The 27,637-nt window shown below is 31.2% G+C and overlaps 1 long non-coding RNA gene across 1 annotated transcript; it reads right to left on the bottom strand.

The window, feature by feature from the left end:
* Window positions 1–490: 490 nt before the first annotated feature.
* Window positions 491–27,637, bottom strand: LOC142332084 (uncharacterized). The gene is made up of 3 exons (XR_012758152.1): window positions 27,466–27,637; window positions 1,898–2,100; window positions 491–696 (listed from the first exon to the last, which is right to left on the bottom strand). It is a non-coding gene; the product is annotated as an uncharacterized LOC142332084 (long non-coding RNA).

Below are 27,637 nucleotides of genomic sequence, written 5' to 3'. Positions count from 1 at the left end.
AAAAACTTGTTCATATAGACTTTATATAATTCAAAATACATTTATAAAAATATAAAGACAGTTAATTTCATAAATGTTAAATGGTTTATGTTTCATTACACAAGATTTTGTTAAATGATTTTGCCAAATGTAACTAAATAATAACCTTCATGAATTTAGCGCACTAACAACAACAAAAACGTTTACAACGAAAAACATCAAAATCCTGAATATTTTAAGTTATTTTTTGAGTTGTAATTTTATAACACAGCTCTATCCCCAATGTTTTCCTTTTTTATCCCCAAAACACAAATATAATTTTAGATAAATCGTTTATATCAAGAAGTACAAATCGTTCGTGTGCTGCCCACCACACCACCATTGGTTTGCTCTGCACCAATAGGAACAAAAATAAAAATGTGAGCACATACACAAACCAACCAACGCACCATCCTTTTTTATGGGAAAGATGTTTTAAAATAAATAATAGTGTTTTTTTGAAGATCAACTTTAATGAGTGAAATGCGTATTAATTTTATAATAAAATATATTAACATTAATTAAAAGAAATGTACGAAGAAAAGTTTATATTACATTCATTTTTATTCAATTTACCTCTTTCATTATGCCCCAAATTCTTTCAGACGTTTTTAAAAAATGTTAATAGAATCAACAATATAATGTATTATCATTCTAATATTTCGAGGTAAACAACACCTATAAAATAAACATAAGTAAATATCAACAAACACTCTTACACCGAGAATTTTTTAACCATGATTTTTATACTTTTGAATTTTTGGCCTTCAAAACATCAAGAAACATAAATTTTTGTAAGAGGCAGAAGTCATTTTATTTTGACAGCAATATCTTCCTTCTTTTTTTACAACTTGGGAAAGTAAAATAAATAAGGCCTATTAATTAAAATTACCAATAAAATAACTCGCTTTCAATTTATACATACTTTTGCACTAAGTATATATTAATAACAAATGTTAAAAATGAATGAAGTGTGGTGGGTTAAGAAAATAAATGTTGTTTTAATTTTTCAACAATAATTTATATATAACAGTGTTTCAATTAAAAGAGATGAATGAAATAATAAATGGAATAATGCCAGAACCTCACCGAGAAATGAACCAGAGACCAATTCATTCAGTAGATAGCATGTGACCACTACACTAATTTCTTGGCTTTTAGCCAGGCACTTTTTTTGTATTTCACACTTAAATTCTAGTCTACAGATGAAACATAAAAATCTTTAAAATATCTTAATTCAAATACTTTATGATAAAATAGGCTAAACAAGTAATTTCAGTTATTTAATTCATTTTTAATTTGCATCTCACCTCATAAAGGATGTCAAAATATTCATCTCAAGCATTTTATTACCCATCAACTTGTTCCTTCATATTTATATTGCTGCCGAGTTTTATACTGGCATTAGGAATGCTGTCTTCATTATTTTCCTCAACATCAATGTTTACAGATTGTGTTTGAAAACACTAACTTTCCGAGCAACCCACAAAAATACCTTCTGGTCTGAGAATATCTCCTGTATATTCTAAGGTTGTCCAACGGGATAAGATTGAGTCTTAGCTTTCAATGAGCCTTTTAACAAGCTAAGCTGTTAGAAAGCTCACTAAAAGATCCAGGTAACATCAACATATCTGCAGTATACTGGAATGAGTTGGTTACTGGCATTTCTACATGGAAAAAAACCAGCCAAGGTCCATCTGAACCAATCATGTTTTAAATCTTACCTGCTTTTTGATTCCTTAGGCTTCTAATTAATAACAAATGCTGGCATTTGTTGTTTTTATTACATCAATGGATGTAATAAACTATGGGCTCCACATCAGGAAAACTATCCTAAATAACTAGAGACATTAAAAAAAAAGTGCATAAACTTACTTACTTACTAGCCAATGCCTTCCCTTGGCTGTTGAGTCATTTGGCAATGCACTGACCAATAAAGACAAGTTTCTGTGAACTCTGGGCTCTCATCTAGCTGGGTGTGGTCCACGGACAGAAAATCTCTCAGGTGATCAGCATCCATTGTCCGCAACCACACAACAGACAATGGATCAAACTATATATATTTTGGCTTTTAATATATTCCTATTTGAAAATAAAAAACATGCTTTATCCAAAAAAAGAAACATTGTCCAAAAAAGCATACTATCTTACAATAAATTTCTGTACAGTAAGAAAAATGTATATTAAAGTTAATTCTCCATGTTAGTGCACTATTCAAATCTGAATGGATGTAACATCAGTTTTATTGTACCCTTATGAACAACACTAAGGGAAGCCAAGACAGCATGAATTTTGTGGACAACATAATAATGAAAAATATCTTACAAGTGTCACGATAAAAAATCAATAGTCGACTACTGTATAATTAATTATCGGCTTCATTACCTATTTCATAAAATGTAGTAAATTGATGAGAAGTAATTGATTTATTTGGTACAGTATCATCATCATTTGATGTTCTACACAGCAAGAGGTTTCTTAACATTGCTATCTCCATCCATTGCTGCCCCAAGTCTTCTCCTTCATCCCTTTATGGTTTCCAATCCTCACCTCATCTATTAACATTATCTTCATTCTTCATAATTCCTTCCTTTCTCCTTCTAATGGAGAAGTCAAGATTCCATTTCCTCTAACCAATTGTCCTTACCAGTTTCCATTTCTATTGTGTTCCCTCTATATAAATGTTTTTTCTTCTTTAACCTTCAACTGGTGAGGTGACATTAAAATGACTGTGTGCATCTGGTCGCTATGTAATTACCCCTTCTTTGATCTCATAATGAAACATGCTTTGCAGTAGCTGGTTATTTTTTAGTTATAGTTAGATTGCCATGCACTGAGAATTTTTATAGTGTCTGATTTTTCTCAATCAAGTGTCCAACATCAAACTAACATGTGCTCTATGTAAGTACAATCTCCTTTCATAAAATGATCAAATAATGCAGATTTTTGTTTAAATATTAATTTCTTTCCATCTACTTGTTTCAACTTTAACAAGAAATCGTAGTGATTTTTTCCAATGTAAAAATGAACATGAAAGATCAGAATTTCAAAGAAGCAATTTTTCATGAACTGGATGCATAGGAAAGCGAGGATTCGGATATTGATGAACCAATTACAGGTCACAATAGGGAACAAGGTGCAAATGGTATCAAGAATGGGCTAGAAATCGAAATCAAGGGCTGGTTACTGGAGGAAATGAGGAACAGGCTGTTGATCGGAATGGCTGTATTGTCAACAAACATGACACAGATTCTAAGTTGAAGTTTCAGGAGGTGGTGAAAATGTATGGATTGATAAACATGGGGAAGTAGATGAAAAAATTTATTTGAGTAAATCCAATTTTAGATGGTGTAGAGTAGAACTGAGAAGAAACGTCTGAGTTGTGGCACATAATATATTACGAATTGATAACAGGTGTAATATTCAAAAAGAAAATGAAATTGAAGTATGGAATAAACTATTTTCCTATTTCCTATTTTAGAGTTTTACTGTATTAAAAATGATGTAAAGTATTAAAGGGGTTTTAAAAACCTTCTTCATTCACTTAACAATAACTAAATGTAAAAATTTATTTAAGAATAAAGTAAAAAGTAACAAAAGTCTAAGGGGTGTCAAAATGATGTCACCTCACAGTATGTGTCAGTGAAACATCACCTTAGCTACTCATTATTTCCTTACTTCTCAATTTACATGTTCATTTTACTTTCTCCATATCCACATTTTATAATTACGATGTATTGCTTTTGTACTGCTTAATTAGGAAAATTAATCCAAAAATCATTCTGCCATTCTGAATATAACTTTCATCAGATAATGTTGCACAATGCACTTGTACACATAATGTGGTTGTTTTAATTCTGTGATACTCCCAATTCGAATGGAAATATGATGCGTCATGTGGTTTGACTTTAATTTGATAGTAAAATCAAAATACTACCGTGCCTAGATTGTTGTAACAAGTATATTATAATGGTACCTTTTGCAACAGTTTTGTATTACAAAAGAATAATTTTTTTGTTAACTTTAACAGTAAGAATGAAGTAGAACTGTAATGCACAGTAGAAAAAAGAGTACAGAAGTAACAGAGCTCAATGGCTCACTGAACTTCAGTATGTTAATTATACTTGTACTTAACTCTTGTAAATACTTTCTCCCTACTCAGTTGTTCAGGGTACCTCAGAACAAATTTGTTCTTGTCAGAATGTAGCTGTAACATTAAAATGTTTTTTTAAAATTAAGAATACATAAATTAGACTGTACTTAGGAACATGGTGCTGTTTTTCTATCTAACTGTATGCTTATATATATTAATAACCAAACATTTAATTACAAAATTAAATTATTTGAGATCAGACACTATGAATTTCAACTTATCTTTACCTATGAGATAAGACAGCCACAATCTACAGAGATAATGAGTAAAAAACAAATTGGGTTATACTACATCTTAGGTTTTTTGTTTAGCAATTCTGAATAGTTAAAAACCGTTAATGTAACTGCAAATTTTTAAATCATAATGCAGAGGAAACATTTCCAATGAAACATTACTCATTAAACTTAAAATTTGTTTTCATAAAAATTAGTTTTTACGAAACTATTGATTAAAATGTTGTCTGGCTTACGGCAATTTACTCTAATTATGTAGTCTTTTTATTATTATTTTTTTATAAAGTTACTCACGCTAATTTTCAACATTTATTCATATTATTTTTCAGGTTCGTTGAGAATGACTATTAGAAAGTTTCTTGGTAAAGTTGTTCTAGTAGTCTAATTAAAAATTGGCTATAGTAGAATAATCAAGAAGTAATCAACATAGGAAGGAAACAGTTCTTAACAAAGGCTAAACAAAATTATCAGATTTTAAATGTTAGTAAAATTTTATTCATAAAAAGGAAAGTAAGATTTATTTAGTGAAAAAAGGTGTATTTAAAATCAAATTTTTAAATAAAACTATTCTGTAATTGGAATCAAGTTTTTTTCTTTTTTACTCTCCTTCAAAGTATAGATTAGAATGAAGTCTCATATTTAAAAAAAATTAGACTTAAAATTTATTTCCAGTCCATGTGAGCATTCTACTGGATGGATTGCGGTGAATTTTTGTTTTATTATGTTTGAAATGGTCCAAAGATATGTCATCAAGTCTTCATCGGACCCCAAACCTGAGTCTCATCTGAGAATTTCTCAAAAAAATACTCATTTATTACTTAATTGAGGAACTTTCCAAGGTTATTACACACAGGAAAATCACTTTGAAGGTCTATCGATGCTTGATAACATACCTGCAGGCCATTCTAAGCAGAATAAAAAAATTGGCTCGCTCTGCCCTACAGAATGTGTGGACAGACTGGAAATAGATTTTGAGCATGCATTTTACCTGTGGTAGGAAAGAAAAGAGAAAAAAAAGAGATTTGGGGGTGAAAAACAGTGAATGGAATAGGTTTTTAGCTGATTTTTAAAAAATATTGAACCTATTAGCGAGTCTGAGACTTTGCCTATACATGGGATTCCTCAGACAATACTGCCTTTCTGTGGAGCTAAATCACACCTCACAACACACACACTGCACATTTCCATCATACTAACGCAATAAAACACATGAAAACAGAAAGAAAAAATATATTTTTTAATTCAACGCTCTCCTTAGGACATATCCCATTAAGAGATATGAATGTCCTCAATGTCTTATTTGCACTTCGGCAACTTTTTTTTTAACCCAGAAAGTAAATTTAAGTAAATTAATTTTTTAAATATTTATTTGCTTTACAGGTTTATATACCACTGTGTGGATATATATACACCTGTACATATAAATAGTAAGCAAATAAAGGTGATAATGATTTTTTTATTTTTCATTTTAAGTGATTAAGATATATTAACTGGCACAATATCTAGTAACCATATGTCACTTTTAAAATGATTAAATCTAGAAATATTTGGCAAAGTATATAATTTATCTTCTGCTAAAAAAAGTTTAATTTAATTAAAAAAAAAAAAAACCATTTCATAATTTAAAAAGTTATTAATAAATAATATTGGTGTATGATATTATGCAGGTAGATTGAACAGTTTGTTTGTTTATTCTTCTATTTCGGAATGAAATATGAACAATACACCTGCTGGTTTCCTTGGCTGTTTTGAGTCATTCCTACTGTTCATCTAAAGATATTATTTCAATATTAACTAAACAAAGGTCACTGTTAAATATCCTTTTAGAATATTAATAAATGTTTTTAAATAACTTGAAAATCATAATTTTGTACTTGCTAACAGTTTTTTTCATGTTTTAGTTTAATTAAATATTTATTATTTATTATGAGAAATGGATTTTACATCACATGAAGATTGCCAAGCTGGGTCTGCATTCAAACTCAAAACCTTCTGGATGAAAGTAGGAATGTTACTTCTGTATCAGGTTAAAACTTATTTATATAGTAGCAACAAATTATGCCCAATAACTGTTACTAATGAATAGATGACAATGAATTTGAACGTAACTATTCAAGATATTCAAATACAGAAATGATCTTTAGTTTTGTATCGAAATTATGATTTATATTTACATATTTTTAAATAGATTTATTCATATTTCAAATTATATATATATATATATATATATATATATATATATATATATATATATATATATTACATTATTAAAACCTACTTAATTATACATATATAATTTTACTTTATTGTACAGCATTTAACAATAAAGTAAAATTTACAAAAAAAGTTATAAAAATAAAAAAAACTTCAAAAAAATGAAAAACACATTTAGACAAGCATTTTATGTACTTAAATTTAATATTAGGAACTGCATCTGTTATTCTTAACTTAAGTAATCTACTTCTATTGTTTTCTCTTACTATGAAATTTTACATTTAAAAAAACAGGCATTATCATTTGTAAGATAAAATCATATTTTTCTTGGTGAAAATTAGGTGAGAAATGTTAAAAAATTTCTCTCAATCAAATATTGACTATAGCATTATTAAATATTTTAGTGAAGGTAAATTATTATTTTACAAGGATTCAGAATTTTTTGAGAGCATTGTTAATATACCTATGATAATCCACCAAGTTGATCTAGTGGTGAACTCATCATTGCAAATCAGTCGATTTCAAAATCGAGAGTTCTAAGGTTCAAATCCTAGTAAAGACAATTACTTTTATAGTGATTTGAATACTAGATCATATATACCAATGTTCTTTGGTGGTGGGTTTCAATTAACCACACATCTCAGGAAGGGTAAAAAATTTTTTTTCTATTTTTTTTTATACCCCTTACCTCCCAAGACTGTCCTCGCCATCAGGCAATACTTAATCTTGGAGTGGTGCTTTGTAGCCTCTTGGAGTGGTGCCTTGTAGGCTGCCCCAAAGGGCCTCCGGTCTTAATAAACCCTTCCTATCCTCCCCTGCAGTCCCCATTTACTCCCAAATGAGAACGTCAGAGAATCTCACCTCTCCTGAACAGGGCTGTCCATCCAACCCTAATCTGATATCTCCACAGTTCCTACAGGTCCCATATCCTCAACTTCTTCCGCTGTCTTCCTCTTAATGATATTGTTTATCATCTCACTAACCACCCTCCAATTATTTTCTCCATGAAGCATCACCTCTACTATATTACCTGGGGTAACCATACCCACTTTGTGATAAACCTCCTGGCTCTCTTCATCCCATTTCTGGCAATGAAAAACTGTATGCTGTGCTGTTTCCTCTTCAATACAGTAGAGACATACATCGGCCCTCCTCCTTTTTCTCTTAAATAAGTAACTATTAAAACAGCCGTGGCCCATCAAAAATTGGGTGAACTGAAATGACAACTCCCCATGTCTCCTTCTATGCCACGGCTTAATGGACAGGATCAACCTCCGCATTCACTAACCGACCTCCTCTCTCTCCTATCAAATTTGCTACCTTTCTAACAATTCTTCTCTCACAGTCTTCTTACTCTTACCCTTCAACCTTTCCATACCCAATAACTCAAGAGGAGGCAACGATGCCACAACCAAAACAACCTTCATAGAGACCGTCCGATATGCATAAGCTACTCCAATAGCCAGCTGCCTCCAACCCCTAATAGTAGGCCCTCCAACTTCCTGACAGCCTTCTTCTTCTCTAAGGTTCTATTCCATACACAGACCACATACAGGTTGATGAACTGCACCACCGCAGCTAACATCCTATGCTTGGATGTACTCGGCCTGCCAACCCTACTCATAAGCCTGGAGACAGCTGATAGAGTCCTAATGGCCTTATCAACTGCCTCCATCACATGCGACTGAAAGGTGCATTTGGAGTCAATCCAAACTCCAAAATATTTAGCCTTCTTCACCAGCTCTGTAGCCTCTCCTCCAACTGTCAATCTAATTTCTTCCAGACTCCTCCTCCCTGCCATTACCACTAACTTTGTCTTCTCTGCCACAAGATTGAGATTTCTCTCTCTCAACTACTTATCCACCATACTGATTGCAAAGTTACCTCTTCGTATCACCTTGTCCTACATCTTTCCAATGATCACTAGAGACACATTATCAGCAAATCCTGTAATATGTAAACTCTCAGGATACTTCAACCTGAGGATGTTATCATAAGCAAGGTTCCACAGAGTCGGCCTTAGCACTGAACTCTGTGGAACCCCACACTCCACTGTGGCCTTTAATACATATCCTTCAGCCATTTACTTGCAACCATTTCTTCCAAAATAATACCTCTAGGGTTGGTAATATTACCTCCAGGCCACATTTTTCGCATTAAAATCTCCTGCCAAAACCAAGTCCTTCCTTGTTTGATTTAACATCACACACAAGTTCTCTACTATTTCCTTGTTCTCTTGCACACTACAATTGGGAGAGATGTACCCACTAACCACCACCACCATATCAGTGAACTCCATAAATACAAAGCCCCTACCACCATTATTTCTTGAGAGTAGAGATCTACCTCTAAATATGGACAGCGCAACTGTTCCAACTGGAGGAAGGGTCAACCTGAGACTGTACAAGACTACACTTCATTTACATTCATACAGATCATCCTCATTCATCCTCTGAAGTAATACGTTACAGTGGTACAGGAGGCTAAACAGAAAAAGAGAGCATGCCTATGGTACCAATTGGCATTTATGAAACATGCCCTATCAAATTTAATATTTACAGTTTTGGGAATTATCTGCAGTTTTGGAAACATCTACATTAGTAATGATATTCAAATTTAATATATTGACATTATAGAAAAAAAACTGGCCAAGTATTGTATGACTTTTCTGGCTACAACAATTCATGTTATACAACACCTTGAACAACTTTTTGATTGCAAAATCTTTCCAGACAATTCAAACATTAAGCGTCTGACCTTTATTTTAATAAAGTAAATTATAACTTTTATGAAAATAAAGAAAAAAATTAATTCTAATTTAGATTTCCAAATATAATACAGGTGTCAAAGCTAGTTTTTTTAGTAGCCTTTTACGTTATAAAGAGGAAAACAAACATTTTTTTCAATAATAAAAATTAAAACAGTTATATCCAAAAAAATTAAAAACAGAAAATACATTTTTTTGAGATGGGGAATAAATTTTAAGAAACATTTTTCTAAAAATACTCATATTTAGGTTAAGTAAAGTTACATACATATTTACTTTAAATTTAACATCCAAAAGGGTTAAAATAGGAAAAAGAAAATCTTCAAAAAACTTATCTGCATTTTATTAGGCCTGGGGTTTATAAATTTAGACAATACTTGTAAAAAAAAAAAAATGTCTATATTTGAAGTATAAACTTTTAAAATAATTTAAAACTGAAGGGAGATAGAACAGAACAAAAAACATACATTTTAATTTTAACAGGTGGGGTTGATTTTTTGAAAAAAAAATGTTTGGATTACTTTCAGTAACAAATTTGCTTTAAACTTTTTTTCTCCAAAATGCTTCGGAAGAAAATTGAAATTGGTTTTTTCACAATATCCTCTACCCTCTTAAAAAATTTTGGAAAAAAATTATATGATCAATGCTTTTGGCAGTACAACATACATACTACATACGTTGTTTGTCAAGATGAACTAGTTGGACCTTAAAATTTAAAGATTTTCAGCTTGACCTGATACCCCATTTTTGACACGATCACCACACTTTTCCCTTTAATATAGTTAGAATAAAAAAAAAAAAATAATTAACCTATGAAACATGCCAAAATATCAACTTAACAGAGACTTAACCGTTAATATAAAAATACTTTTTGAATTTATAAATTTATAAAACACTATACTGCGTAAAGTATTACCATAGTGTTGCATGTACATGAAACCTAACAATTTTTACATATACTGGCAGTAATACAATACATAATTCTGATATATTATTTTCTGATGATGAATCCACCAATCACAAACCTTTTACAAAAATATATACAAGCTCGTTATTTTAGTCTGTAAGTGATTTTTATTAAATTATTTATTGCAATACAACATGTTTAATAATTAAAATGAAAAAAGTATAAAGTAATTAAAAAAACCTTGCTAATTTTGCGTTCATTATTAATCTATTAAACTTAACAAACCAAAAATGAAAATGTAGGGTTTTATTTCTATAAAAATCAATATTTATGAAAAAATTAAAATTTTTTAAATATATATATATATATATATATATATATGATTGAAACAGAGTAATTGAAAAGTTCTGCTATGGTAAACAATATTAAATTTAATAGAACAGCAGAGTAAAGAACAAGCTAACAAAATTTTTAGAAGTAGTTGGCTGGTTAGCAGTGTATACGTTTTCTAGTTGAGAAAAGAAGTAAAATAGTAACATAATATCTTATGATTACGTAGCCAAGGAATGTGAATATGGTTAGAGGGGTGGGGTATAGGAGGAGTATACAATCTCAGATGATGGCTGGATCCATTTTTAGCAGAATGAATCCCTGTTCAGTTACAGTTTAAACAGAAGTGGTACAGTAGAAGAAGAAGAAAAAGAAGAAGTTGGGTAGTGTGTAGGCAGCAAAAACAGAGAGGGAAGAAGTAAAATAAAAGGAAAGGATATGGGGGGTGGGGGTGGTGATGGTGTTGTAAAGCATTGAAGGGGTGAGGAAGGCAGGAGGAAGGCTTTACTTACTCTCTTAACTAGCAAACTAGCCTCAACTGATGAGTCATCAAAAAAGTTCATAAAAACTAATTTCTTCCATCTTACTCAGTTATGCACACACGCGTGCATGTACACTCATACACATGCACACACAAATTATCATCTGCTATAATCATTTCTATTATTTATTAAATTAAATTAAATCTTTTAAATTAAAAGAATTATGTATTAAATTAAATAATATAAAATTTTTAATTGATAATTTTTTATTCATCATCTGAACATTACATACATTATTTTTAATAAATTTTAATATATATAATGAATGAAAACATAAATGTAATATTGAAATTCCATACCATACCAAAGTCAATGTTTACTAAATTACATCAAGTAAATTTCATTAAATTCAATATTCATCAAATTTCAAAATTTTGTAAACACATTTTTTTTCAGAGGTTTTAAAGATATTTATTCCACTTTTAAATCTGTTTAAGAAGCATAGAGATCATTAAAAATTTTAAATAAAAAATGCATTACAAAAATAAAATTGAAAGAAAAAACCGAATGTCCAATCTGACATGTTGAAAATACTATATTTATGAAAATTTGATTTTTTTTTGTTAAAACAATAATTTTTTTTAAATTTTGTTTCACACAATTTCCCAAACTAAATACCAGTGATAAATATTAATTTAATTTAAATTACCTTTCCATATTACTTTTTAAACTTACTGATTTATTAATAAAGTCCTAAAAATATTATTTAATTATATTTGTAAATATTTCATTATTATTTTGTCAATTTTTTTTTAACTTTTAAATCTTTTTCTATGGTAATATTGCTACAGTCCTGTAATATACAGTATCCCTGAGATACATAAAAAAAAAATTGAGCATAAATTCATTTAAAACACTTTCCCGGCTACACCTGCAAAACTATAGGGTAAACAGTTACTACTCTATTCGTTTGATTTCCATAAAAAATGTAACTTCAATGATCCATACACAAGAATGATATTATAATATGGAAACGGCTTCATATTTTAAAACTGAGTTACAAATTACTTCTTTATGATATATTTTTGTCTGCTAGCTTGCATCCACCAAATTGAATATAACTTTGTTTTGAAAAGGAAAGTGGACGACGTGTGATGCAAGATTTTAATGTAAAATTTTACGAAAAAAGATGGCAAAAATCATTTCTTGATAAATACTTTCATTTAGGGAGTTGCACTGGGAGAAAGATGCAAATATCTTCCTAATCTCTTTTGACAACTCTTACTTGCATATTCATTTTTAAATTATTAAAACCATGGGGTAATTTGCATCTTTTCATTTTATTTATTAAAATATTAACCATTCTATTGCGATCAAATATCATAATAATGTTGGAAAAAATGAAAACTAGTTTAATATTATTTCTTATGACTCAATTATTTTCTGGTTTTAAATTTGAATATTTAGTTACTTTACCAATCTCCTGAAAAACCTGGTTATTTCAATGTATTTAAACAAATGACTTCTCATTTGTTTAAATAAAAATTGTATAGTAAAACATATTTTAAAAATTTACTTTGAAAAGTTTTCAGTTGTCTTCTCCAACATCCTCAGTACACATTTTTGGTTATATTCTTAATATGAGTCAGCCCAATTAAAAAATCAGCTATTAGTAACACATGTGCGAAAACAGCAGCACTAATCAGTGAGGATAACTAAAAGATCACAGAAAATATTTTGAAATATGTTTTTTTAGAAACATTTTTTAAACAACTTGGTTTTATTTGTCATTACAAATGTTTAAATTTTTAAATTAATATCACATTTAGTTATTTTTTCAAAAAGAATGTTGGTTTAAACACATACTTTTTATTATCAAATTACTAATCCATTCTAGATATATAAATTCATTCAGGTAGACAAACAGAAGCATTTTCAGAAATAAATTTGCAGATACATTTTAATTATTTTTATGTAAAGAAACCAGTTTCAGAATTTTTCAGTGTATTTAATACACACATTCTGAGTATAATTCTGAAATTCCCATTTTAAAAATGAATTTTTAATATCTTAGTTAGTATAGTTGAGAAAAAAGTACATAATATTGGCTATCACAGTTGGGTTTGTCTCAACATCACAGACTCTCTTTTACAATTGAGATAAATGATTTTATACATCTTTCATGAAAATTTCTGCGTCATCATTCTAGAATTACAGGAGAAAAAAAAATACATTTTTACTATGATTAGCTGGAGGACGAGGCTTCGTGGCATAAGCGGTATCGTCTCGACCTTTCATCCCAAAGTCCTGGGTTCAAATCCTGGTCAGGCATAGTGTTTTCACACGCTAAAAAATTCTTATTTCATCTCAACCTCTAAAGAATACCTAACAGTGGTCGTGGAGGCTTAAAAAAAAATTACCACTTCTTTAACCTTTTATTTTGATACTTTTTTTGTAATGTAAACATTGCAATCTGTTCAAATAGTAAATAAGCAAACTCCCCACAGGCCGATGAGATGAGATGATATGTATGACATGTAAATAAGGTAGTCTTGTACAGACTCTGGCCAACCATTCCTGAGACATGTGGTTGAATATTTTAACATGCAAAAATGTTTTGTCTAAATGGATATAAATATGTAATTTATTGTTATATAATATTTAGTAATATTACACAATTTTTACTAAATATATTAATAAATATTTAAATAGCATGATATGCTCAATGGAAAATCACTGTCATATTATACAAAAATAATCAAAAAACATAAAAATGAATTGTTTTTTAATTTTCCTTGTTTCTAAGTTACAAATAATTTTTAAGATTCAGGAATTAATTTTTCATTTTGTGATTTATTCACAATATTTAAATAAAAGATATTAGGGGAGGCGGGCAAGAACTCAAAAAAAATTGAAGTGGTAACAAGTTTTGAAACATGTTTAAAACAATTTTTTTGAAATTTTTACTAAGGTTTCACATACTACTTAACTGTTCAACTTTTCTTTCTTTTGCATAGAAAAACATTGGCTAATTATCTTCCACCTTCATTTCTTTTGTTCCACTACATTCAGTTTTATATCATACTTGAATTTACAGGATGAAAAATAACACAAATAATAAATCTGTAATTAGCATTAATTACATAAATAATAACTGGTATTAAATGGAATGATCATTAATTACTAATAAATGCTTCACACAGAATGTAATAAAACCAGACATAAGTTTGAATTTTGGTAAATTTATGTTTAATGATTTCCTGAAACTTGTTTAATAAACATGATGTGTGCATTTTTATATATAGGCTTTTTATAAACCAAAAATTTGTATATTTTTTTAAACAACAATATACCAATAACTGAACATAAGACACAGTTCACAACCAACATAATTTTTGAATACATTGTAAATATGTCTTCCTAAATAAAAAAAAGAATTTCCAAAAGTAACAACAAATAACACAAGGGCAAAACTGTAGCATAAGTCAATATGGTCCCAAGAGCAACTAAAATTGTTGCAAAGTAAACTATTTAAGACATTTTATTTATAAAATAGATTGATGGGATATTTCAAAAGTTTATAGTTTTAAATATATTTTTTTGTGAAAAACATCAAACAATAGGCTCAATTACAAATACTCATATTGAGATCTGAATAATCAGAAACATTATTATTGCCCAGCACAAATAAACAGTGCCAACAATAGTTAAACTTTTTAATTAAATTATTAATCCCTTGAGTTCAACTATTAAATTATTTCATTGTGTAAATAAATAACAAAATATTTGTAAAGTATATAAAAAATAATAATTTTGTAAGTATATGCCATATACTACCACTAATAAAAAAAACATGTTTATTTTTGAAATCTCAAATTATTTATTTAATTAAAGAGATGTTCAGTATTAATCTTCAATTTAAAAAAAAATAAAAAGTTATGAAACTTTTAATTCTAAATACAATCCTACAGAAATTATACCTTTATCACCTATTATATCATTCCAAGTAATTTCTTATTCATATTCTATTAAAAAAAAATCACCAAATGCTGCAAGTCCTTTACACCATGCCAGTCTCTATTCTTTTCTATTCTCAGCTAAATTTTTGAATTCCTGACACCTCCCATTTGCTTTTAAATATTATTAATATCATATAATTTTTACTTTTTTCTGGCCTCTCTTCATCATTGCTTATTCTGATTTGTCTAACACTATTTTAATAAACTCTTCTCATCTATATGTTCCACCCAGTTAGCTTTTCTATTTTGAACTGTTCGGGTTAGAGGCTTCTATACTCATTAGCTCTCCTCATTATTTCTTCATCTTTCACTCTATTTGCCCATTTATTCTTCTCCAATCACTTCCATACCCACATTTTAAATTTCTCTAACCTTTCTTTTTCCCTTTTTATATCCATACATAAATACAAGGTAAGATTAAGAAATATCCAATCTTGGTTCATCGAAACAAAAATACGTAACCTATTTAGTTCAATGACTTGTCCACTTCAAAGTAGACCACTTCTGATGTAATACACTTACAAAATATGCTTTCTATATAATACGCTTATCCCAGCAATGATTTTATTGTTGGAGGGAATTTTAGTGAACACCATAAGTCCTCTTGTTGCATTTCTTTTGATTTCTTCTCTGTCTTTAATTTCTTTCTCTAAGTGGAATTTTAAGTTTAGGAAAAACCCAAGTCTGATGAGTAACAAGCCTGATGAAGTTGTTTGACCCTGTATTTTGCCAAAAAACATTGGATAAATTATGATGTATGGACTGGAGGGTTGTCGTGATGTGTGCTAACTGTCTTTTTTGATTACCAAGGCTAAGTTCAAACCTGAAGGACAAACTGTCAATAAACAGGCTATACATAACAGTATTTTGTTGGCTAAGAGATGCTGCTTACACAAGAGACCACAGCTTTGGGAAGATGCAATTGGAAAATTCATCATCATTCCAGGCTATCCATAACAAGAAATCCCAGAGATATTTGGCAAAACACAGGATCACTTACTCCCCAGATATGGCTCCCTGAAAATTTTTGACTCTTTACCAAACTTAAAATTCTGCTTAAAGGAAAGAGATTTGAACATAGAGAAAATATCAAAAGAAATGCGAAAAGAGAATAATGGTGCTCAATAAAAATGACTTTGAAAAATGCTTCCAACAATGGAAACATTGCTGGGATAAGTGTATTACATCAAAAGGGATCTACTTTGAAGGGGGATGTTATTGAACAAATTCGGTAAGATATTTTTGTTTCTATGGCCAAGGTCGGATACTTTTTGACCATACCTTGTATATTCTTCGCGTAACTCATTTCACAAGGTGTGTCATCAAATCTTATTATATAATAACTACTTCTATCAACTGCTTTCTTTTGCTTGCCTTTCTTTTGTATTTTCCCATCTAGATAGCACTACAGTAAGCTACAGCTTAGAAGGGAAAGTATTATGATCGGTCCAATTTGGGCATAATGTCAAGATCCGGTTTTCACCAGATCTTGATGTTTTCACACCTAAGGAAGCCAAAAATATGGATGGAAATTTTCCGGATGTTAATGTTCATACGCACGTGTATGTGTTTGGTGTTGGCCTCTAAATCACCTTATATCTCCAGAACTACTGGACCGATTTTGACCAAACTTGGTCAGATTACTTCTATATATGGGGCAATTAAATTTTCAACTGAAAAGATCAAGAGAGTGAGGCTGTAGAGCAAGGTCACCCTCAGTACCTCAATTAAGGTATATTTTTCTTAGGCACATTTGTTAATAATTAAAAAATAACAATATCTGCAAAAAAACAAACTCCCAGCAAGTGTACATACTGCGTCAATAGTACCCCCTTGTCACTAGAAGCGCTAGTGTTGCAGTCTTCCATCTTGAAATTTTCCTTGTGACAAATTCCCTTTTCCCTCATCTTCTTGGACAGGGAAATCTTAAATTCCACAGGATCGCCAACCAAATTATTTTTTAGACTAAATATTAATTATTTATTTTACAGTATAATTTAATTAATATTTCAAAGGTTGGTAGCACTGATGTACAGCTGTGGTAGTCATCAGCTATATTGTGACGTTGCAGGTGAGCGGTAGAATTAGATAAATGAATAACATTTAAAGTGTAAAAATGAAACTCAATCTGGCTGGGATTCAAACTCGAACAACCGGTTGATTCGGTACCAGGTGCGTTAAGCCTCGTGACAGTACAAGCGAAATTTGTTCTATGAAAGTTGTGAAATTACATTAGTTTAGTTAGTGCCAATCGTCGCCGCTAGTACCGCCACATCTGCACGAATTAAATACAGTATGCGTGTGCGCTTTAGTTAGAATCATTGAATTAAATAAACAAAGAAAATATTACATTTAAATAAAATAACAAATATTTTAAATTAATTAAGTGCCCGCACACGCATGTGAGCCGCACAACAGGAAAAACTGTGTTGTCAGATTTTTTTAATTTTTAATCTTGCAAACTGCTGTTAATATGGTAACTAAGTATATCTACTATTTTACTGCATTTATATTTACAATCTACAGCTTGTTACTTCTACTCTCATTTATCTTTCCAAACATTAATTTTTCTAACATATTTTGTCATATTCTAATTTTGAAATCATCAATTCATTATCGTTCTTAAAAAAAAAACCTTATTTTTAATATATAAAAAAATATTAATTTTTTTTTTTTAATATCATAGAATTTTATACATTTCATGGTAAATTACTCAATATAGTAGGTATACTGTTAGTAATACAAGTTTTTTAGTTTCCTATTCATTTAGCAACTTAAATGCAGTATTACTAAACAGATAAGAAAGTTGGCACAAATTTCAAAGATTTTCTTTTTTGAGCCATAACCCAAAATTAATAATTTTAACTTATTTTGTTGTGCAAAAAATATGAATTCATTTAAATAAATATCAAAACATGCGATCAAATTTTATTTAAAAATGTATACAGATAAAAAAACAGTTGTCCTTAGAACAAATGTTTATTTGCAAAGATAAACATGATGTGAAAGAATTATAAAACTGTTTTATTTTTACAATAAAAATTACATATCTTTGCTTAGTTCAGTTTTTCTGTAGATGATATTAGTAACATCATGATTAGTGAATGAAAATTTGTGAATCTTATTTATTTGCTGGGATAATAAAAATTGATTCCATATTCTTTTGATTCACCCAGAACTGGTGATCTACTTTTCTTATGGGCAACAATTACATGAAATCATATAATTATCCTTGCTGGATTTCAGAAAATTTTTCTATTATTCGATTTTATACCTGAATTAAATTAAGTGTTGTATTGAAGTCCAATGGCATTATTTTACTTTTAGCAATTAGAAAATTTAATATTGATGACATTTATTTTACAGTATAATTTTTTTCTTTTTTTTAGATAATGGCCAAGAACTATATAATAAAAACAAAAAATATCCACTTAATGCCTTAATGGTTTCTTTGATATTCAGTTGCTAACTGCTAATCTGTTCCGTTTACCATTCTCAAACGATATCCTCTGGGCACCTGAGCGAATCCAGCTGTATTTATCTCTAGCTCCAGTACACGCACGCTCTACTGGAATGATCCGTTCAATCGCCAGTACTTATGGGAACCGCACAGAAATCCCAAATAATAAGTCTTTTGGTGGTTGTTGGTTCAATGATTCCTGACCATGTAAAAGTTGGTTACATTTCGGTCTATGTGCGACCATATATACCAAATCCCAGACGCTGCTTCCAGTGTCAGGGTTTTGGGCACACCAAAATTAGACCCACAAAGGGACAGTTTTGTGCCCGTTGCGACTGTACTGGTCACGATGACAATACATGCGCTGAGGCAAAAATATATAAAAATTGTAAAGGTCCACATTCAGAAAGATCACGAGAATGCCCTATTTATAAAGAAGAAAAAGCAATCTTGAAACTCTGTACTGAGAAGAAAGTGTCCTTCATTTAGCATGTTGACAATACAGAAATTCACTCAGCGTGAGGAATCCTGTTCAACCTGGAATTAGTTTTCTAAAGCTGCCTACAACAATGTACAAAACAAGAAGAAATGCGCATCATGTAATGAACTAAGAAAATTGATAGAGGCTTTGTCAGAACAAGTAAAATCCCTCACGGCTGCAATTACAACATTGAATACTGGCAAAAAGATAACTTTTGCCAGAAAAACTGATGGTGGTTTATCTAAATCCACATCAGTCGTTATACAGATAACTAAAGTTGCTAACCGAACCAACAGTTCCTGCTGTACTAGTTACACAGCAAACAACTAAAACCTTGAGAAGGAATCAAATAAATCATCTGGAATGACATATCTGTCCCCCCCAGGCTACCAAGTCCCATCCACCATCTCCAGATTTCATTGAAATCTTGAAAGAAGCAGAGCACTTTTAAAAGTATTAAAATCCAAAAAGAAACACTGGATAGTATTTTATAAACAATTGCATGCACAGTTTTTATGTATTATACGAAAAATTACTACCTATGGCTACAAAAATTATTCACTGGAATGTTTGTGGTCTCCGTTCTCACCATGAAGATATTGAATCCTACTAAAGGAAGGAAATCCTTTAATACTGTGTCTGCAGGAGACTCAACTCCATCCCCAGGATGATGTGTTTTTTTGCGGATACGTATTTTTGTGAGAAAATGTGGCTGTTTTCCTAAAGGAAGTAGTGTCAACCACACATACCACTGCATACAAACATCCCTGCAGTCTCAGTGAAGATAATGGTGCAATTTAAAATGAGGTTCTGCAACTTATAACTGCCTCTTAATTCTGATATCAGTGAGGACGATCTGCCCAGTCTGGTTTTCCAGATTTCTGTAAGCTGCCTAATAATTGGCGATTTCAATGCCCACCACCATTCTTGGAGCTCATCATCATGTTCTTCTCGGGGAAGGATAGTTGATCAACTGAGGCTCAACTTAAATCTCTGCTTATCGAACGATGGATTGTTCATCGATCTGTCTTTTTGTTCATCATTATTTTCACGTCTTCACTGGCGTGTTAACAAAAACCTTTTTGGAAGTCACAGACTGGTTATTATCTTGATTAGTGGTAGGAATTTGCCTCAGTCAGCTACAAAGATGGGTGGTCAGGAAGACGGACTGGATCAGGTCCAAAGATTCATTTAGCCAGTACGATGAAGTGGTTCATGATCCAGCAACTTTCAATGCAGAACTGATACTCGATAGTGCAACTGAATATATGCCCCTAATATCTGGAAAACCTAGACGGCCTTCTGTTCCTTGGAGGATCAAAGAATGTAGGACGGCATTGGGGGATCGTAATTTCAATTGTAGACCTACACGGAAATGCTCTGTGCCTACCTGCGAGACCTGTCTGCCATTGAGTGTTTCGGTGTTTACTTTTTAAAGTTTTGTGTTTTAGGTTTTAGTGCTTAGTGTTTAGTTGTGTAAGTTTTGCGTTTCAGGTTTTAGTGTAGTTTTCAGTCTTTCTTAGTGGTTTTTTTGATTAATGTTTATTTTGGTTAGTTTATTGTTAGTAATGTTTCATGGGATAGTTTAGTTAGTGATGTTTTATGGAACTGTTCAGTATGTTTTTGTTCAAATTTTTGTTTAGGTACTTAGCATTCGACAAGGTTGCGTGTTGGATTCAATCTTCTGTCGGGTAGGTAGTTATCAGCTCATTTGGAATGGTCTTGTTTGAAACTTTTGAGTAATGTTTGTAGGATCCGTTTAGATTTTAGTGCACCAATAGAATTGTCACATGTGGCATTTGTATCAGTGGCATCTTGACTGCAGCCAGACTGCAAGATGTCTTGAAGCCTATTAAAGATGACCTCCGGTAAGACCCGTAAGGGCAAGGTACGAAGGGGGTGGTGTGAGGATTGGATCCGTCACAAGGCGGGTGTCTTCCCCTTCAGGATCCAGATGTACTAACAAGAAATCAAGGCTATCTATATGTAGATACCATTTCTCGGACAACTCCATCATCGGTTATTTGAAGGAAGGCACGGGCCATGTGTAGATCAAGATAGGTTGATCTTGATCTACACATGGTGGTGAGATCAAGATATCACAAGACAGTGATCACAATGCACCGGATCTAAATTTCGTTCAGTTACCAATCTCCAAGTCTGCGGAAAAAGCTGCAGGGCCTCGAGATGGAAGCATGGCAGCTGGAATGGGACACCACTACTAAGGGAAGATCCCTGTACAAGTTTATATGGGATCTGGGGGGGATGGTATGCCTTGAGTTCGTTTTTAAGGGCAACGGGTGCCCGGATGCTCATCAACCATGTTAATTTGACCAATAACTGTTTCGGTTCCGCTTGGCAGCTGATGAGCTGTGCGTCTGCGGGGAGATCCAGTCAAATGAACACCTAATGTTTGACCACCCTGCTCTTGGAGGGGGGGCCAGAGACCGAGCCACCATGGAACTTACAGGTCAAGAAGAAAATTGGCCACTCACAAGCGGCGAGTTAATATGGCGAGAGCTGCATTGTTGAACCGTGTGGGTTGATGCAGTTGCTATATTCAACCGACTCAGTAGTTTACTTAAGAGAAAGACTTCTACCGTACTGCTGTTGGAAGCTAACCTAGAGATATATGGCTGACCACCCGCCAATTAAGGCTCCAAGCGCTTTAATATGGTGGACAGTTACTTGTTGGCATTCAGCAACCTAGGCATGGCAGCGAATTGCAGTCTAGATGAAGTACATTTTAATTTACAGATATCATATATATATTTTTAGTAGTTGGCGGGATGCGCCTACCTGTTTTAGTAAATATATGACAAGTGAGCGGTTGGGACATATAAGCTGGTGATGTACGGCACCGTGCTTAGTCCGCTCATGCCGTTAGGTAAGCTTTAGGAGCTATTTAGGACACTGGTCGATAAACTGTTTTGTGGCTCAGTAGCTGTTTGAGGCACAGACATTCAGTCTTATGCTTTAGGATGACCGAATGGGGTGGCGGCAGGAGAAATGCCAAGCAAACCAATCTTCTTTAAATGTATTTTTTCCAAATGCTGCTTCTTCATCAATTTGCCCCAATACCTCTTCATTTGTCACTTTATCCACCCATATGATTTTTAACATTGAATGGTGAGAGAAGGAATCTCTATGACCATGGGATAGACGCTCTGGCTTCTTGGCCCTGGGGAGCCCCTGAGTTGGCTCTGGGCTGAACTGAGCCCTGAGGGTCTAGGTTCTGGCTAGACAGGCCAGCTAGTACTTAAATATTTGTGAAACATTGTAAATTGCAGTTATACAGGTATTTATTTACTTTTATTTTATTGAAGGAAAGAAATAAATAGGGCAAAAGAGCAAATGAATTTAATGTGAATATGAAAAATTCCATAAAAAGCAAGAGAAGAATGAATTGGTTTTGTTAAGGAAGCCAATTTAACCTGCCTCTTACATTTTTCTTTGTCATATAAGAAATGATGACAAGAGATCACGGAGAAAACTCAATAATGAATTAAGAAGAGCAACACAAAAAGTAGAGAAGAAATGGCTTTGTGAGACCACTCATACATAGAAAATTCATAAAAAAACAGGACAGTATGGACTTATGTGCAAAAAAGTAAAAACAGCAACATGGAAAAAGTAGAGGTACACACTAAAAAAAATGTTTTACTGGAAATTTTTTTAGTGTGTACCTCTACTTTTTCCAAATTTTAATGTTATAGGAGGAGAAAAAGATATTTGAAAGGTGGAATAAGTATATAGAGGAACAAGACTGCTCAAAAGCAGGCCAAATGATCTTATAAAGGCTGGAATAGAATGGAAAAACCTGAAGTAGAAGCAGCTAAACTAAGATTGGTAGTTTTTATAAGCATCAAGAGAACTGATTAAGTCTTAAAGGAGGAGTTCAAGAGATAACAAGATTACGTAAATGAGATCTACAACAGTGGGAGATAGTCAGATTTTCTTAAAGCAATCATGATTCCATATCCCAAGAAGCAAGTTGTTAAGTTTTAATCTTCTCTTCAAAAGAAAGACCGAGTAAAAAAAATGAACACACGATTATATAAAACAAAATAGATTTACAAGGAATATAGGCTCTACAGATGCGATTAGACTAATCAAAACTATTTATTAATAATAGATATATAGAAAGAGATAAAGAGATAAGTATACCGTGTCAAATAAAAAAATTAATGTAAATAATTAAAAGACAAGGAACAAATGTACAATCCAAATATAAAAGATTCATTACAGAACTGCACCTGAATTGGAAACTGGTTATTAAAACAAAGGATACTCAAATTGCGTTTAACCTAGGAGAAATAAGCAAGGACGCTGCCTTTAATTAATATGTAGTTGAAGATATGGTCAAAAATGCTCTAGAAGATAAAAGAATAAATCTAGGAGAAAGGAAAATAAATTGTAAAATGTTTACAATGATTGTACAATTTCTTTTTTTTGGAGATAAGCACATGATATTCAAAATTAGAATACATTATTGCAGAATAGAGTGACAATGAATGTTAAGAAAACAAAAGTAATGAGGTTTGGAAAAAATAAGCCCATGAATATCTACAAAAAAAAACAAAAAAACTGTTGAACTAGTAAAACAATAATGATACTTAATTAGGTATGATGTCAACAAAACACTGAAAAAGTGAAAACAAAATAAAAACAAGAATAGTAATATGTAAGGAAACATTTAAAAAAATATATAGTTATTGTGTAGCGGGTTGGTTGATGAAGTGTCGTGTATATACTACCATATGCATATAAAATATAGACACTATGGGAATGGGGGGAAAAAAGGCTAGAATATCTGTAAGGAGAAGAATGTTGATTAAATGAATTTATGGACTGCAAAATAAACAGATGGACTGAAAAATGAAGAGAAAATAATAAGACTGTTTACAAGAATAGAAGCTTAATCAGAAAAAAATTCAAAATAAGACCTAACTGGCTGGGACATATTTTTAAAGAAGAAGAATTGGTTAAAACAGTGTTTTACATTCTAGATGTCTGTAGCTGGAATAAGCAAAATAAGACTGATTTTTAAAGGCCTTTAGACCTTCTTCCTATGATTCCAACATGCGATATTTTTTTCAATAGGAGATATTAATGTAAATATTAATGAAAGAATAAAATAGTAATGGTGAACAATATCTAGAAATACTTAGTATGAATATGTACAACTCCTTAGATAATACTGATTAATATAAACACACAATGCTTCTAGTGCTGTCATTCTAACACATTTTAATGATCATAGGGCTTTTGCAATAGTTATTTCTAAGGACAGAACTCAAAATAATTTTTAAAGGATTCTAAAGAGGTCCTGGATTGAGATCATATTTATATGAACATGACTGAAAGGAAATTCTTGATGATGCTGATTTTCAGTTTAATAACTTTTTAGATATTATATTACGGTATAATTAATTAATTATATTAGGGTATTAATCAAAATCTGTTATTTATTTTAAGCCATGGTTAAAGTTGGGCTGTGCATTACTACCATTTCACAGAAACTGGTTGCATAAAAATTCTCACAGCCACAAAATTAAGACTGTATACATTAAGTTTAAGAAAAAGATGTGTGGATTATGGCAGCTAAAAAACGGCATTTTAAAAATATGAAGGAATTACCAGCAAAGAATCAGTGGAGAATTAAAAAACCAGTAATCTTCTATGCCTATTAAATAAAAAATATACGTATATGTTGTTTCTGATAAAGGTAAAATTGCTAATATTTTTAATGAATATGGTTCTTGGATCTACTATTAATTTTATTAATTTTTATTATTGTCCTACTTTCTCATAAATTTTATGGTACAGCTACATCTTTTTCAGGTGATACTGCTCTAGTATACTCATAAGAATCTTGATAGGTTGCAAACTGCAATGCAGAGTGATCTGGCTTATAGTTTTATGTTAGTAAATTAGTTCATAATGCTTTAAAAATCAAATATCTAATTTTTACTAAATCATCTGCTTCCAGCTTATTAGTTCCATTAATATACAAGAATGGTACCTTGTATACAATGCAACTGTTAAGTAATAACAACAGGTGAATTTTATTACTAGGGTTGATGGTTTTTAAAATTAATGGGATTTGCATATACAGAGTTTGAAGAAATATTTGTTTATATACATTAAAACAATTTTATTATATAAGGAAGTTTTTCCACTAGATGTTCTTCACCAGATGTACTCTGTTCTAGTTCATTTGAAATTCAATTACAGATTGCATTGCTGGGGATCAACGTAAGAAAAAAATTGGTGTGGATTATGGCGACTAACAAACAATATTTTATAAATGAGGGAATTACCTGCCAAAAGATAGTGAAGAATTATAAACTATTACACTTGTATGTCTACTATTACAAATAAACTATCAAAAATATATATAAATGGTAATGTTGTTTCTGATGAAGGTGAAATTGTTAATATTATTTTTACGAATACTTTGTTGGAGTATCTAATGAAATTATCAGTGGCACTGGTACATTGAATGATAGAATGATGCATAATTATTATGATCACTTTAATTCTCCCATTTCACTTAAATCTTATTAGTTATTATGAGCATGGTATAGGTATATAGTTTCTAAACCAGGTACATGTCCAGATACCAATAAGATTTCTTCTGCTAGTGTTAAGGAAATTTCTGTTCAAGTAATCCCAATCTTATATGCTATATATAATATAGTCTTGCTATGGGTAAATTTCCTTCCACCCTGAAATTGAATCCAGTTCATAAATCATGATCTTTAGATGTGGTTGGCAACAATTGGCCCATTTTACTATTTCAGTTTTTTTTTTTTTTTTAATAATTAAAGTTTGTGAGTTTTTACCCAAAAATAACTTTTTTACTTGTGTCAATTTGGGTTTCAAGATTAATTAATTTTAATTTCAATTTAATTTTAATTTCAAGATTAATTTGCAATGCATATTTCTGTATTACTTCTTGATATTTATTATGAATTTGATACAGTTTCGTCATCACTAACTTTAAAATGGTTTGTGTATTAACTGGAAGACACAAGTAAGTGCATAGTTGTGGGCGATTGTGAGCAATAACCTTCAGGTGAATTATACATTCCCCGGGGCCCCCAATTATTAAGGACCTATTCCATTTATAATTTTTATTAATGACCTATTTCACATAAATTTTACGGTAAGAGAAAGCAATATATCTTTTACAGTTGTTGCTCTAGTACATTTATCTAAGAATATTGATAGGTTGCAGACTGATCAGGAATGCTTTAAAAATCAAATATCTAATTTCTTCTTTTCATCTACTTCCAGGTTATTAGCTCCATTAATATACCAGTGCTGATTGTGCTCTTATTCAACTACAATGCCACTTTTCAGTCATATCTTGGGTGAATTCTAGAAATACTTAAGATCTGATGGTAGATGGCAAATTATCACGAAATTTACATATATGTGTATAAGAGTTTTGAAGAGATATTTGTTTACATGCATTAAAAAATGTTCTAAGTTTTTTTCAGAGGATGTTCATCAAATCTTCTTTTCTCTAGTTCATTCAAAATTAAACCGCAGATTGCATGGCTGGGAATCAACTTATTGCCTACCTTCATCTGACTATAATTTTGAAAAATTCTATTGTACACGTTATGAGTGGTGCAAGTAGGAAAACATTCTTTCCCTTTATTTTCAGAAAATATCTGTATTTTGCATTACATCTCTTTGTTCATAAGGTCTTCTAACCTTTTAACAAATGAAGTGGTAACATCGGGGTGGTGACAGCTAAGGGTGAAGGCAAACTAAGCAGACTTCTGCAGACAATGTTACTCTTCCAAGGCCTTATTGTGCATTGTTTCAAAAACCTTTCTTTTTCTAAAATCTAAGTTCTTTAACTCCCTGCCAAATAGTGTAAGAAGTAACTGTAATCTTAATTTAAATTTAACTTAAAAGAGTGGAGTTAATACTTTACAATTGATGAGATGGAAGCACAGTATTCAATGGTGATTTAGCATAAATGAAAGAGTAGTCAACTAAATTTATGTTAACATACATGGTTGATGTAAATACTGTGCGAGGGGAAGGAAGAGATAACTGAAGAAAACTGGGAGTGTGTAATAAGTTTTTTTTATTTTAATGTTTCTTTTTTCTAAATATAATTGCTGATGTGATACTCCTACCTAGCTTTTACTTATTTACCTACCTACCCTACTACCTAGCTTTTACTTATTTACCTACCTACCCTACTACCTAGCTTTTACTACTGCCAAGCTTTTACCTTATAGGTAAAATATTTTCATATAAAACTACAGTAATATGAAAAACGGTGGGCTAAACCGATCGACATAATATAATTAAATGTGTATATGCTAAATTAGTAAAACATTGCTTGAAATTTGTCATAACCTACAAATGTTACCTGAACTTAAAAATAAACTAGCACTTAGTTCTACAGTACACGTGCTTTTCATCTCTTCCTAGACGAGTTGCAGTTTTTAAACTATATTTGGTTTTTCGAGGCCTTTTTGTAGTTAACAACAAAAACAAAATAACAAACGAACGATAAACTCAAACTACTAGTAGACATTTCT

The sequence above is a fragment of the Lycorma delicatula genome, chromosome 11 (genome assembly GCF_047948215.1).
Source record: "Lycorma delicatula isolate Av1 chromosome 11, ASM4794821v1, whole genome shotgun sequence".
Classification (NCBI taxonomy): Eukaryota; Metazoa; Arthropoda; class Insecta; order Hemiptera; family Fulgoridae; genus Lycorma; species Lycorma delicatula.
Note: the sequence above shows the minus strand (reverse complement) of the source record. Positions and strands in the feature narration are given on the sequence as shown.